The sequence below is a fragment of the Caretta caretta genome, chromosome 4, assembly GCF_965140235.1.
Source record: "Caretta caretta isolate rCarCar2 chromosome 4, rCarCar1.hap1, whole genome shotgun sequence".
Lineage (NCBI taxonomy): Eukaryota > Metazoa > Chordata > Testudines > Cheloniidae > Caretta > Caretta caretta.
In genome coordinates, this window is record NC_134209.1 from 125,852,997 (window position 1) to 125,867,678 (window position 14,682).

Consider the following 14,682-nt stretch of genomic DNA (forward strand, 5'->3'; position numbering starts at 1 on the left):
TGTGTTTTTGTTGGGTTCAGTTTAAAGAAGCTGCTAACAGTAAGTTAAATTTCCTTTGTAGGAATGATAGGGTGGAAAAAGCTTGTCTCCTATATGACGTGTTCTGTTGCTCCACCCTGGCATGGTTACTTCCCGATTCATTTTTAATCATCCTTTCAAGGGCCAATCCAATGCCCATTGAAGTTAAGAAGATGCTTCTCATTGTCTACAATCTGTGCTGGATCAGGCCCTCAGTGCTCAGTGTTTTCTGCAAATACGTTCTTAACTTAGGCTTTGCCTTTCTCCTCTACTGGGGAGAGGGCCAACTAAAAACCCCCACAACATTTTAGTTAAGGGGCCATCTCTCCCTTATGCAATCAAAGCTAGTGTAATATGCAGTTTCTCCAGCAGAAATTAAGCCTCCCCCTAGCGCACACACACACACACACACACACCCCAGCTTCCTTTTACTCTTTCGTGTATTGGTCAGTAAAGGAATCGATGATTAACTTGGCCTTGTGCTTTGACACATTTAAGACATTGTTGTCTCCTGGAATCTGGGAAATTTTACCATAAGTAGTACGTGTGGCTGATCTTTACTTCTAGGGTTTTCAGGTTGTTACAGTTTTCTTCTTTGTCTGTAAAAGTGAGGCACACAAATAAGCTGGTGATGAAGAGGAATGGACACTAATATTTTAGGCCCACATACAAGCAGCAAGAAACCACCTTGATTTTTTTGCAGCTTTTGGTGGGACCAAGAAAGAAGGCTGTGGCTGAGATTTTCAAAGCTCACTAGGAGATTTAGCCATGCAACCAGTTAATGGTAATTGTGTGGTTAAATCCCTTAGTCAGTTCTGAAAAAATCTCAAGCTATGGTTTTTGTCTCAGTAATACCATTTTAATGGGATATTACCCAGTATCTGGTTTACTACTGATGGTGGCAATAGAATTATTAGTTTTGATCTGAGCTGTGAGCCCTTCTCTAAAGCTTATTTTTTATTGGACTTCTGCAATGTTGGTTGAGTGACAAGGAACCATACTGCGATCTCTTGCTGCAGTGGCACCCTGGGATGTTCTCTGTCTCTTTATTAGTCCCAGTGAGTCCTTATAGATATCAGGAATGCTGGATCTCCCGATTGCTTTGTGTTGGCTTTGCTTTTTGCTTCCAAATTTGTGACATTTTGTTCAGGAGGCTGAAATAGTTCTATTTTAGTGTTTCAAAAGCTATTAAAATAATGAGAGACTACCTAGATATTCATCGTAACTATATTGTAAAGTGTATATATGGTAGCATCAGAGGTATCCAAATAAATGGATTCCAACAAAACTTTAATGCAGCCAGAGCCCCCATGTAGAAGCACCTGTCTCCCCTGGAGTGGACTACAGGAAGCTCTTTACCCAAGAACATTCTCTCCTTCTCTTTCCATTTCCCCTGCCCCTCAAACCACATCTAAACCCAGCTGGCAGGAGAAAGGAAGCGCACTATAATACCAAACTCTTGTTGTCAATATATAAAATATTTTGGTAAAAAAATATTCTTATTTAACAAAGAATACATTGTGAATCTAAACACATTCGCATCACCCAGACTATAGTTACTATTCAAAAGACAAATTAAATACATTCTGCCATAGAACATCAACATTTAGGAAATAGATAATTCAATCATTCCAGTTCAGTTGCTTTCATCAGCTGTCTCTTTGCTGCTTTGACAAATCAGTAGTCCTTCCACATTGTCATAGTCATAAAAGAAAACTAGTTTTATGATCCTTAGAAAGATTATAATGCAGAATACTCTCAATACATTTCATCCTAGCCTCTTTGACAGAAGGGGAGACTAATGGTGATTTAGGGAACAGGTAGCGTTGCAGTACTTCTAAGACAGCACATATGAAAAAAAAAATGCAGAAAATCCCAACCAAATAAACTGTCCCAAAAGGTGGTAATTTACTTCTACAAAAGTGCATAGCTTTGGCTCCACAACAAAATGTACGTAGCCAGTGGCCTTTCCACAGAAGGTGCTTTTCTCCTCCACACTTGCTGCATAATTCAATACAGAATAAAGCACTTTGATAAAAGTGACAATCCTGATGAGACTAGGATCAAAGACTACAGTGATGGGGACTATGGTAAGAACCTAGACTGATTAAATCAATAGTATAAGAAACTACATAAGAGAAATAAACCATAGGCTTTGGCTGTAACTTCTTCAAAAGCGACTGTGGACACTGGCAATCTCTAATGCCCTTCCTCAGTAGTTTTGTTTGTAGTAAAATATTCAAGTCTGCAATATTCCTTTCTTTATTAAGGATATGGTAGAGGAAAACAGCATTATCACTAATGGTCAACTCTATGAAAGCTTGTGTCTTAGCAGTGCTGATACTGATAGAAACTTCAGACTTTGTAACTAGATTATGGTGTCATATTTACCACTTTTCTTCTACTGATCTACTGTTCCTGAATCCTTATTCATTATCCTCCATTTATAAGTATCTGACAATCCTGCATAATATAATTTACCACAATGAACATCTGATTTATAGTTCACCAAACACTATTAGTTGTAGGGGTTCTTTCATTGTTAAATTGTATCTTTATTTTCCTTGTAGAAAACTGAAGCCAAAAGCAGTAAGCAGCCACAGACAATGGATGTCTGATCTGGCAATGGATGCCAGAAGAATTACTGCAGTACAGTTTCCATGTAGACAAGCCCGAAGGGTCAGATTTATAAAGACTTTTAGGCACCTAAAGAAAATGCAATAAAAATACAAGTGAAACTGCTACACAGATATTAATCGGGTCAACAACATATACTATAGAAAGCATTTCTGGAAACATTTGAGAACCATCCTAAACAAGATAACACTAAATAGACTTCTCTGCAGACAACTGATATTTATTCATTACAGTCTAATAACAAAAATAATAATCCTCAGAGAGTCCCTTTCGTCCAAAAAGATTCTGAAGCACATTTTAGACAGTGGGCCAGATCTTGTCATTGGATGCACATGTGGAGTTCCAACTTACTTTAATGGAAACTCTTTGTGAGTTGCAGCAACGGAGGCTCCAGTTCAGCAAGACACTTAAAACACATTTAACCTTAAACAAGTCAGTTATCCATTGCTGAATTTGGCTGAGAATTCCCTCTGAATTACTGAATGGTAGACAGCACAGAATGCTTCAAACAGGCCACATGTTAACATCATTGACTAAACCATATTTTAGAACTGCAAGCAAGACACTGTAGTACAAGTTGGAAGTTCATTGATCTGGGACGTTGTCTGATGCATTGTCGGTGGCATTCAGTTTTGTGCTTTAAATCGATGCACTCTACAGGATTTTAATCCAACTGCAGAGAGAAGAAAGGACTGTCATACCAACTGTGTCTAGCTAGGTTCACATATGGGCAGCGCTTTTTTTAGCTACGGCCCTTAATTTTTTGAGATGTGATCATCCCATCTCAAAAAAGATGTATTGGATTTGGAAAAGGTTCAGAAGAGGGCAACAAAAATTATTAGGGGTGTGGAATGACTGCCGTATGAGAAGAGATGAATAGGACCGGGACTTTTCAGTTTGGAAAAGAGACTACTAAGGGGGGGATATGATAGAGGTCTATCAAATCATGACTGGTGTGGAGAAAGTAAATAAGGAAGTGTTATTTGCTCCTTCTCATAACACAAGAACTATGGGATCACCAAATGAAATTAATAGGCAGAAGGTTTAAAACAAATAAAAGGAAATATTTCTTCACACAACACACAGTCAACCTCTGGAACTCTTTGCCAGAGGATGTTGTGAAGGGCAAGACGATAACAGGATTCAAAAAAAGAATTAGATAAATTCATGAAGGATAGGTCCATCAATGGCTATTAGCCCAGTTGGGCAGGGATGGAGACCCTCTGTTACCAGATTTGCCCGTTACTTTGGGGTATACTCATTTATTAGGGTTACTCTTCAGGAGTGGGGGTTCTGTAATTCTATCAATGTACTGCTTGTGTCACTTGTGTTCTCACATGGAGCTCTACTTTTCCCTTCTGCAAGTTACCTCCCAATGGAGCTATCCTGAAGGACCTAGGTTCCCCAGGTCTGGGTTCTTCCAGCCCCAGAATCAGGCAAACACACATATTAACAGAGTGCATCTGAGAGGACAGGGTTAATCAGCATTCCCACACTGACCCCTTATATGTCCCTGGACTCAGCAGGCTGGGTCGAGCAGCACTTCCAAGCTGCCTCCCTCATATGCCCCAAGTTCAGCATGTCCCTATCCCCACTTTCACATTACAATTGTTCTGGTAGTAACCCACTTGATGAAAAAATCCCACGGGATTTTTGGGCACTACAGGAATCTTCAGCTTAGGTATGAGGAGAGTTGCTGCAGAGTGAATGGGGAAGCCAAAAAACACCACGACGGGGAGAGAGAGAGAAGCAACCAGCTTAACCATGAAAGTTAGAATCATAGAATCATAGAATATAAGGGTTGGAAGGGACCCCAGAAGGTCATCTAGTCCAACCCCCTGCTCGAAGCAGGACCAATTCCCAGTTAAATCATCCCAGCCAGGGCTTTGTCAAGCCTGACCTTAAAAACCTCTAAGGAAGGAGATTCTACCACCTCCCTAGGTAACGCATTCCAGTATTTCACCACCCTCTTAGTGAAAAAGTTTTTCCTAATATCCAATCTAAACCTCCCCCACTGCAGCTTGAGACCATTACTCCTCGTTCTGTCATCTGATACCATTGAGAACAGTCTAGAGCCATCCTCTTTGGAACCCCCTTTCAGGTAGTTGAAAGCAGCTATCAAATCCCCCCTCATTCTTCTCTTCTGCAGGCTAAACAATCCCAGCTCCCTCAGCCTCTCCTCATAACTCATGTATTCCAGACCCCTAATCATTTTTGTTGCCCTTCGCTGGACTCTCTCCAATTTATCCACATCCTTCTTGAAGTGTGGGGCCCAAAACTGGACACAGTACTCCAGATGAGGCCTCACTAATGTCGAATAGAGGGGAACGATCACGTCCCTCGATCTGCTCGCTATGCCCCTACTTATACATCCCAAAATGCCATTGGCCTTCTTGGCAACAAGGGCACACTGCTGACTCATATCCAGCTTCTCGTCCACTGTCACCCCTAGGTCCTTTTCCGCAGAACTGCTGCCTAGCCATTCGGTCCCTAGTCTGTAGCTGTGCATTGGGTTCTTCCGTCCTAAGTGCAGGACCCTGCACTTATCCTTATTGAACCTCATCAGATTGCCAGGTTTTTATAGTTTTTTATAGGTTTTTTTCATAGTTGTATTTGTTTTAACCAGATTGCTAGTTATTTATTGCCAGGTAATAACCATACAAGGGGAGCACAACAAAACAAAAAACAGTTATAATATTAAATCTAATTTAAATTTGATTATAAAAGTCAGGTTTAGAAAACTATAACTGATCACACAAGTCAGAGTCAGAGAGAGAGAGCAAGCGAGAGAGAGAGCGCTCACGCGAGCACTGGATTCTCACCACTCAGTGAAGCTTGAATCAATCAGGGTTCCCAGGTGGTGGTGGTAGCTGAGGGTCTGGAGTGCTGGAGACAGGCAAAGCCCCCAGCATGATCAGACAGGAGTAGATGAAATCCCAATGGAACTGATGCAGATGTTGGATACAGGCATCAGAACACTTACGTGAGCATGGGTAGGGGTTTTTGCAGGGAAAGAACAATGGTTCAAGGGAAAACACCAGATTTGTTTATGGGTAAACTGATAGCTCAAGGGAGTATACCAAAGTTGTTTTGTTCAGACTAGACAATTGGAACTGATCATTCCTGGCTACGGGTGGTGTTCCTTTAAGGGAGCTCACAATGCAATTAGGCAGCTTCAGTATTCTGGATACCAATAAAGGATTTATTACTAGAATTGGTCTGATAACTACTGAGCTGGGTGTGTGCAGGTATGGGTTCATTAACATCTGGAGCAGAGATTCCCCATCATGCAGTGCTTCCCTGCTTTTCTGGTTCCAGAGTTCCGTGCAGTTCATGCCTTGTAATCTCTGTTCTCCATTCTGTATGCTAATGGAGATGCCTCCCTGTCCCATCTTTAATGCAAATGAGGCCAGGGGAGTTTCCTTAATGCTATCCGGAGGGGTTTCGGTGTGTCTTCCACTGCCTTTGCATTGCTTTTTGTAAGTCTTTCTTCTGATTGGCTTTGGCTCAAGTAGAGGCGGGGGAGCGGGTAAGGTCTTTCCTCTGTCAGACAGGCTGGGTACTGTGCCCTGGTTCCCCAAGAGAGCTGATAGGGAACACCTCGCCTCTGTTTGCCAGAAGCTGGGAATGGACAATGGGGATGGATCACTTGATGATTACCTGTTCTGTTCTCTGAAGCACCTGGCATTGGCCACTGTCAGAAGACAGGATACTGGGCTAGATTGACCTTTGGTCTGACCTACTATGGCCGTTCTTATGTTCTAACTCTGGAACTTACGCACTGCCCTGGCAGACAGCCCCTTTTCATAGTTGTATTTGTAAACAGGAGGTCATTTCTGGGGCCAACATATCAGTCTTTTTGGCTGATTAATAGTCAGCAGGGAAGCTATTCCTCAATCAGATGGACAGGCACTTTTAAATTACAAGTTTGAACTACACTGACCTTGTGTATATACAAAAGGAAAGAAGAGAATTATATGTCTTGTATATTCAAACACAAGCTTTGCCTTCTACGTTATTTTTCATACTACGTCAGTGAAGTAGTGTCAACATTTTGCACAATAAAGGCCCAGTTCTGCTTCTGAATGAGTGCACATTATTCCCACTGAAATAGTTAAAACTGCATACATATCCAATGGCAGAATTTTTGCTCTAAAGACATAGGTGATTAGATTTTTGGAAGCTTGAAAGTACATATTTGTATTTCCACAGATTTTGTCATTGGGGTTTAATTTAATTGGTCAAAAATTAAAAGCCTCAAGTTTCATAAGCTGTTTTCCTTTGATTTTTTACATACTCAGAGACAATCCTGTTAATCTTGAAGGTTGTTTTTTTTTTAAACTATTTATACAAAACCTAAAGTTTGGGCTGAAGTCAAAATAACCATGTCCTTTAAACATTTTTCATGTTAATTACTTTCTTCCACTTTGCTCTGACTTTTTTGCAAAATGTTTATTTATGTTTTAGAAACTACAGATTACTACCCTTTCTATACTATTAAAAAGAGGAAAAAAATAAACTCTTTGAAAAAACATCTGTCCTGTATAAACACACGGGTTGATAAAAAACAAGAAAGAGATAAAGTTCTTGAGTTAGAAAGGTTAATATATCACTAGTCAGAGAGAATTAACACTGTTCAGGGATTTCCAGCAGTTGATAATAAGACAGCAAGAGATATGGCATTAAAACCAGCAACATACAGCATATTTACTAACCACAACAGACCACCCTCCTAGTCATATATGTCTACGTGTGAAATCATCTCAGTTCTTAAAGTTCTGATTTTTAAATACTGTGGCATGAATTTAAAAAATCAGCTAATACAGCCCCTCCAAATCCAAAATATTGCAAGATGGTTAAGCATGCCCACTCCAAAAATATCTCAAAACCTAATGGCTATAAAAACTTTAGACCCAGTAAAATAAATATCAAAGACTTACTCTGAGTTGACAGGTTTTGTTCATATAAATGTAAGAGAGCAGCAAGTTTCAGCTAAGATTTCTTCAGAAATAAGCTACCACCAACTATGAGTTGGAACTACTTCCCCATCCGTCATACAACATAAGATGTGATATAGATTGCTCTCTCTTAATTAGCATTAATTAATTCCAGGTGTTATTCCCCAGGATCCATGGCAAATCTAACATCACTTGCAAATTTATTTGAGCATAAGCTTCTGTGAGCTACAGCTCACTTCATCAGATGCATTCAGTGGAAAATTCAGTGGTATTTTCCACTGAATGCATCCGATGAGTGAGCTATAGCTCACGAAAGCTTATGCTCAAATAAATTGGTTAGTCTCTAAGGTGCCACTAGTACTCCTTTTCTTTTTGCGAATACAGACTAACACGGCTGCTACTCTGAAACCTACAGCTTATGTCCTACAGCTTTGGCAGGTGCTAAATAGAGGTTTGTTTGCTTTCAATATTTGAATATTTGCACCTAATTCTTCAAATGTCTTTTCTAGCTGAAGCACTTAAAGTTGCTCTTTTGTTCCTTAAAATAAAAACTGTGACGTTGTCTTCCAAGGAAAGAGGTAGAAGCTGTGCTATACAGGGTTAAGCTTCAGGAGGAAGTTGCCATTTGCAGGAACCAGCAGCATACTCTGATACAGGGAATACATCCAGGCTACATTACAGCAACTTCTAGCTGTGGGGAAAACTAGGAGTTTAAATTGTATTTGCAAAAGTGACTTAAGTTCCTAAGTCTCAGTGAATGTTATTTAAAAAATTTTACTCCACAATTATTGATAGTACACTAAGTGTTAATTTTTAATCCCACTAAAACAACTATTAGTGTTTAAGATAGTTCTCTACACGTTTTTAGAGCTCAAAAATAACAGAAACCTGTTAGTATAGTAGCAGTGCACTGCCATATCATATATATAAAAGCCATGTGTCAGCAACCAGGATGTGGGCAATCATGACCAGTGGTTAGAGCCAGAGTCACAGACGTAAAGTCAGAGCACCCCTTTCTCTGTTCCCGTATTACAAGGACCTGGTTTGCAGAAGCAGAAGTCTCCTGCTATGTATGGCAGATGTTTTTGAAAGGCTGCAGCTCCATTTTGGATTGAATTAAATAATTTGTAATGTATTTACAATGAACACCTACAAATGAACTTTATTACTGATCATCTGACAGCATCCACTGTCTTTCTCAAGCCCCAGAAATTCTTATTTCATACCCCAGTTTTCAGGCTTCCTTCTCATAAGCCACACAATCCAGTGTTCTCCCCACCTGGTCTCACTGCTTCCCTCTTGGCAGCCCAGACCTCTCCAATCCCTGATGGACCAGTTTCTGGAGATTAGAGAGACATTTCCTGGCAACTTCAGAAAGTCCAGATGAAACCACCTCAAGTAGGCCAGCTTTCACCCTTTCAACAGTCCTCCTCCCAATGCTGACTTTTAAGCCAATGTTTTGGGGTGGCTCCAAACAACCAGTGGGCCCTCACAGAAGCCTTAGACTTCAAAGCACTCTCTAATTTTAACCCAAATATTTTACCTCATTCCTACCTCACACCTAAAATAATAACACAGACCACATGTTCTCCACACAGATCCTTTCTTACAAACAGCTTTGGTTTCAACAAATTGGCATTTTTTAACTGAAAAATCCCCAATCAACTGTAGTCACAGCCTATTCACAAAACCCCTTAGATCACAAACCTCAGTTTGAGAACCCATGGAATAAATTATTGTAAAAAGGGTGCTCCACGCCTGGGGAGTGCTGGCAGCCATGGGGAAGGGGAGGTTCAGGTGGAAGGAGTGGGGCAGGCCAGGCCAGGGACTAGCCTCCCTGAACCTGTGGTCTACCCACCGCCTATGAGAGAGAGTAAGAAACTGGATTGTTGACAGGAGAACGGCCTTATCAAGTAGGTGTTAGAGGCTGATAATGAGACCTTGCCAGGGGTTTCCAAAGATTGGTTTTATTATATAATTATTCATTATTCAGTTACAGCTCCTGTTTATTAACTCAGGCACATTCTCTGCCAGGTCATCGCAATTAGTATATAATCCAGCCCCTGAATCAATTCTACCAAGATGATGAGGATGCACTTGATAAGATCCTATTTGCTGAATGCGGGTAACAAGAAGCTTCCTAAAGAAAGAAAAAAACAATTTGTAAGTAGACGAAATAAAGTGGGAAGACACTGCAAATACACTCTTTCTGCTAGATGATGAGTCACAGCCAAGTGTTTAAGTGGTGGAGTGTTTCAGCTAGAACTGTCAAAATCTGGGTTTTATTATACATGATAACAAATGTAGACCTTGTATGAGAAATTTCCAGTATAATGAAACCTAATCTCTCTAATTTCAACATTTTACTCTGTACTGTTATAAAAAGATACAGAATGATTTGATGTCAAAGATACTGCAGCTGCTTATTTCTCGATTTCCTCAGCTTCCCTACAGTTCCTAGAATTTTGTAATGACTTCATTCATGATACTGTTATAAGTTAACAGAGGGCCAGCCCTTGTATATGTTAGGTGGGGAAGAGCTAGTAAGGGCTCTCCCGACCGGCAGACTCCATGGTCTCTGGAATACAGAGAAAACTTATGTCTCCAGGGTATAAAGTAATGCAAAGGGAGAGGGAAGAGTAGAGAGAAGGCAGATTCTGTTACCCTGCCCCTCTTCCGTACTGATCAGCATGCGTGGCCAACTGTGTAGGGGTCACTGTAGCACACATGTTCCTAGTACAGGGGTGGGCAAACGTTTTGGCCCAAGAGCCACATCTGGGAATAGAAATTGTATGGCAGGTCATGAATGCTCACAAAATTGGGGTTGGAATGTGGAACGGGTGAGGGCTCCGGTTGGGAATGCAGGCTCTGGGGTAGGGCCAGAAATGAGGAGTTCAGGGTGCAGGATGGGGCTCCGGGCTGGGGTGGGGGAGTAGGGTGTGGGGGATGGGTTGAGGGCTCCGGCTGGGAGTGTGGGCTCTGGGGTGGGTCTGGGGTTGAGAGTTTTGGGGTGCAGGAGGGGCTCCATGCTGGGATCGAGGGGTTTGGAGGGTGGGAGGGGGATCATGGCTGGGGCAGGGGGTTGGGGCGTGGGGAGAGGCTCAGAGTTACAGGCTCTGGGTGGCACTTACCTCAAGCGGCTCCTGGAAGCAGTGGCATGTCCCTTCTCCGGCTCCTACGTGGAGGCACAGCCAGGCGGCTCTGCATGCTGCCCCGTCTGCAGGCACCACCCCTGCAGCTCCCATTGGCTGCAGTTCCCTGCCAATGGGAGTTGCGGAGGTGGTGCTTGGGAAGGGGGCAGCATGCAGAGTGGAGCCCCCTGGCTGCCCCTACTTGTAGGAGCTGGAGCGCGGCCATGCCGCTGCTTCCAGGAGCTGCGTGGAGCAGCCCCCGACCCTGCTTCCTGGCTGGAGTGCTGGAGCAGGGCAAGCTCCAGACCCCGCTCTCCATCGGGAGTTCAAGGGTCAGATTAAAATGGCTGGCATGCCAGATCCAGCCCACGGGCCGTAGTTTACCCACCCCTGTCCTAGTGTAAGGTAAGTAGCACCAGGAAGCAGTGGGGGATAGTGAAGAGGGCACTTGGGGGCGCTCAGGAGACATGGAATGTGTTCCATGGGTCTAATGGGTGACTTTGGAAAGTCACTTCGCCTTTCTGTGCCTCCGTTTCTGCCTCTGTAAAATGAAAATAATGAAACTGACTTCCTTTTGAGAAGAGCTTTGAGATCTACTGATGAGGAAAAACTCTATATAAGAGTTAAGTGTGATTATTGTGTTTCTCTGAGCAGCGGAAGCAATTGGCTGGAGAAATGTGTCCAAACCTGTTCTGTCTCTTGAACTATGTGCCCACAACTGCAAAAAGGCAAGTAAGCTTTCATTCTAAAGCAAGGGCTTTCTGATTCAACATCAACCAACCAGACACATTCTTAAAACAAAATGGAAATAAAGCTGAATAAACTCCAGATTCTGGTCAGATTGCCACATTTGGTCTTACATTTTTACTCCTCTACCATGGTGTTCCCAAGTAACAAAATGCATTCATTAATGTATCATTAATGTATTATTAATACATATATTTATAAGTATTCCCCCTGCATGGTATCTCTGTGCCAATGTGCATGAAAGAATTCTTATTACATTGCAGAAAACTAAAAAATTCAGAGAAATCCAGCAGTTCTATTTAAGAACCAATTTTGGTATACAGAACACAATTAAAAGGAACATTTCCTGATCCATAGCCATGCAAATATTTGGAGGGATTACACAAAGCACAGAATAATTGGTCATTAGTTTCTAAACATGTTTTATCTTGTGAAATCAACAACTGAAGCTATACAGCATAAATATATTTAGAGAAGGAATGTAATCCTTTCATTGCTGCATTTATACATATAAAATAAACTGGTACTCTGCATTTAATTTATCAGTTGCACCGAGAACATGCAGAAACGTGTCAGCAAGAGATTAATTTTTAAGAAACAAAGATCCTTTTATCATGCAAATGTCCCTTGTAGGGTCAAATCTTGTTTATCTAACTTGCATGAATAATCCCATTATACCTACTGGGACTGCTCAGGTAAGGGAGGGAAGTAGGCTCAAACAATAGGGGAAGAGAAATGCAGAAAACATAGCATTACATTAGAACAGAAGCAGTTTGGTGTGCAGACTATCAAGGTTTGATGGGGTGGGATCATTGCAGGTGATGTTATGCTTTTGCAGGATGATAGGAGAGTGCTAATTCACCTCGCTCGTCCCATCTCTGAAGTTTACTGGTGGCTTGAAATAGACTATTTTGTTGCAGCTGGTTATCCTCATCTGCTCCTGCTGCTTAGGTCTGGTCTACACACACATTTTGTACCAATATAACTATTGCAGTTAGGGATATGACTTTTCACCCATGTAGCTGTACCGGTACAACCCCCTACCGTGGACCCAGTTATACTGATCTAAATGTGCCTTATAGTGGCATAACTTATTCCCCTTCCTGGGCAGAAATAAGCTATACGAGTATAAGCGTTTTCACACTCGTATAACTATACGTATGATGGGGGCGGGATGTGGGTTGCACCACATTAAGGATGTGGTTTAATGAAAGCAGTACAACTTGTGTGTGGACAAGTCCTTAGGGTCAGGCTCTCATAGCTCCCTGCAGCTCTAAATGGAAAGGAACCCCTTCCGCTGCAGTTTGAATGAAGAGGAAACTAGCATGTAGTCTTAAGTGGGGTAGGGAGGCCTTTTAAAAAGATCTCTGCACATGACTCACTGCTCATGTATGAAACAAGCCACTGACTGCGTGATCCCCCTAAGATGAATAGCTACCCTCTTCAAGGACAAATGTAAGAAAGATACAGGGCAAAGTTTATTTTTAGTGGGTACCCCCACCCCAAGACATTTGTAGCGGAGGGCATGATCCTTTTTGGGGTCGTTGCTTGAAAACGTATTTTTTAATCTGATCAAATGTTTTTTATTAGCTCCTTGTTGGGTGTAGGTCAGTGGATGTTCAGCACCAAATAAAGGAAACCCCGTCAGCTACTGAACAGCTAGTCACCCTACCTCCCACAGTTCTGGACACAAGCAGGAGCAATACAGCAATCCTTGAGAGTTAACTGAGGTGGAGACCACTACATTTGCTGTGAGGAAAAGGACATCTCCCAGTCCACCATCTTAAGAGTAGAAGCGGCGAGACTGAGTTGATGAGTGACATTTTCTCCTGTATAGTAAAAGGCACCCATCTTTTTATACACCTGTGGCTGGGCATAATTCTGCAAGAGAACAGGAACAATGGCCCCATTCTCCAAAGAGCTATTCCTAAACTGGAGAAGGTTAGGGTGATTTCCTTTCTATAGCTCTCTGCACCCAACTGGAAACCAGTTGCCATGTTCCTCTTCACTCCTGTAGCTTCTGCAGGAACAATGGGAGTTTAACCTGAAGAAGATGACAGAGGCAGCTGTCATGTACCTTGACTGTTTCAGGGCATCATTGAATCTTTGGGGGAGAGGCAGCTGGTGATGTGATGCTCTGACACTGGCCCTTGGGAAGCACAAGGGCACATGCACTGGATCCTCCTCCAGGCCAGCAATGAAAACCTTTCTGTTCAGCACTTCAGTGAAATTGCAAACCTGACAATCCAACTGGGTGGGCTTGGTGTTTACCCGAAGCAAAGAGCAGTAAGGTTCTAAGGTATATATGCGGAATTATTTCTAAATAACAATATTTCCAAAGTTTTCCATAATAAATTAGCTGATATGCAGGTAAACATGGTGTGATGGGAGCATCAGGCCCATACACGGTGCAAATCCACCTACAGTTAATTAGTTTTCATAATTGCTACATATTAAAGAGAACATCACAGAACAATGATTTTGGCTGATATTGGCTGGATCAGACTAATTGCTTCTGATTCTCTCTCTGGTACAGCTGCTACTTCCTTCCTCATCCAAATCCCCTGTTGTATAACTAAGCACGGCTGGTGCTCAACCTTTGCAACATTCAGAGAGAGAGCAAGTGATGAAGCATGTTGAATTTATAGCTTTGACCTTTTTCTCCTTTCTTGCAACATGCTACTTCTAGTGATACTGCTTTGCAAAAAGCATTTGACAAAGCTACTGTTGACCAGTGATGGATTGTAACAGCTTCAGGGAAACAGGGCTGATTTTGTTCTTGCTGCACTTTTGCAAAACTGCCCCAAAAGGGGAAAGGAGTTCCCTGGTTTCACTTACTGAGCCAGAATCAATCAGGTCATGGTAGTGAGGCGTCGGTTTCACTTAAGTCTTCTAGTTTGAACCCATAATAGGAGAGAGAGAGCCCATTATGTAACAATAAGAAACAATCACATATCAGAGAAAGAGTAACTTTCTTATAACACTGAACGAGGAACATTGTTAGGTAAGGAAAACAGAATTGTCCCTAAAGCTACACTCTATCACTCTGCTCCAATGTAGAGCTTCTGCTTAGAACCCTCCCAGGCCTGGTTTCCTGCTACAGTGTTAAAGAAACAGTACACATATCTCACAACCTCCAGAATAGACAGGTATTCATTGTGCTAGTACCTTCCCTTATGCTTTTTGGTCAT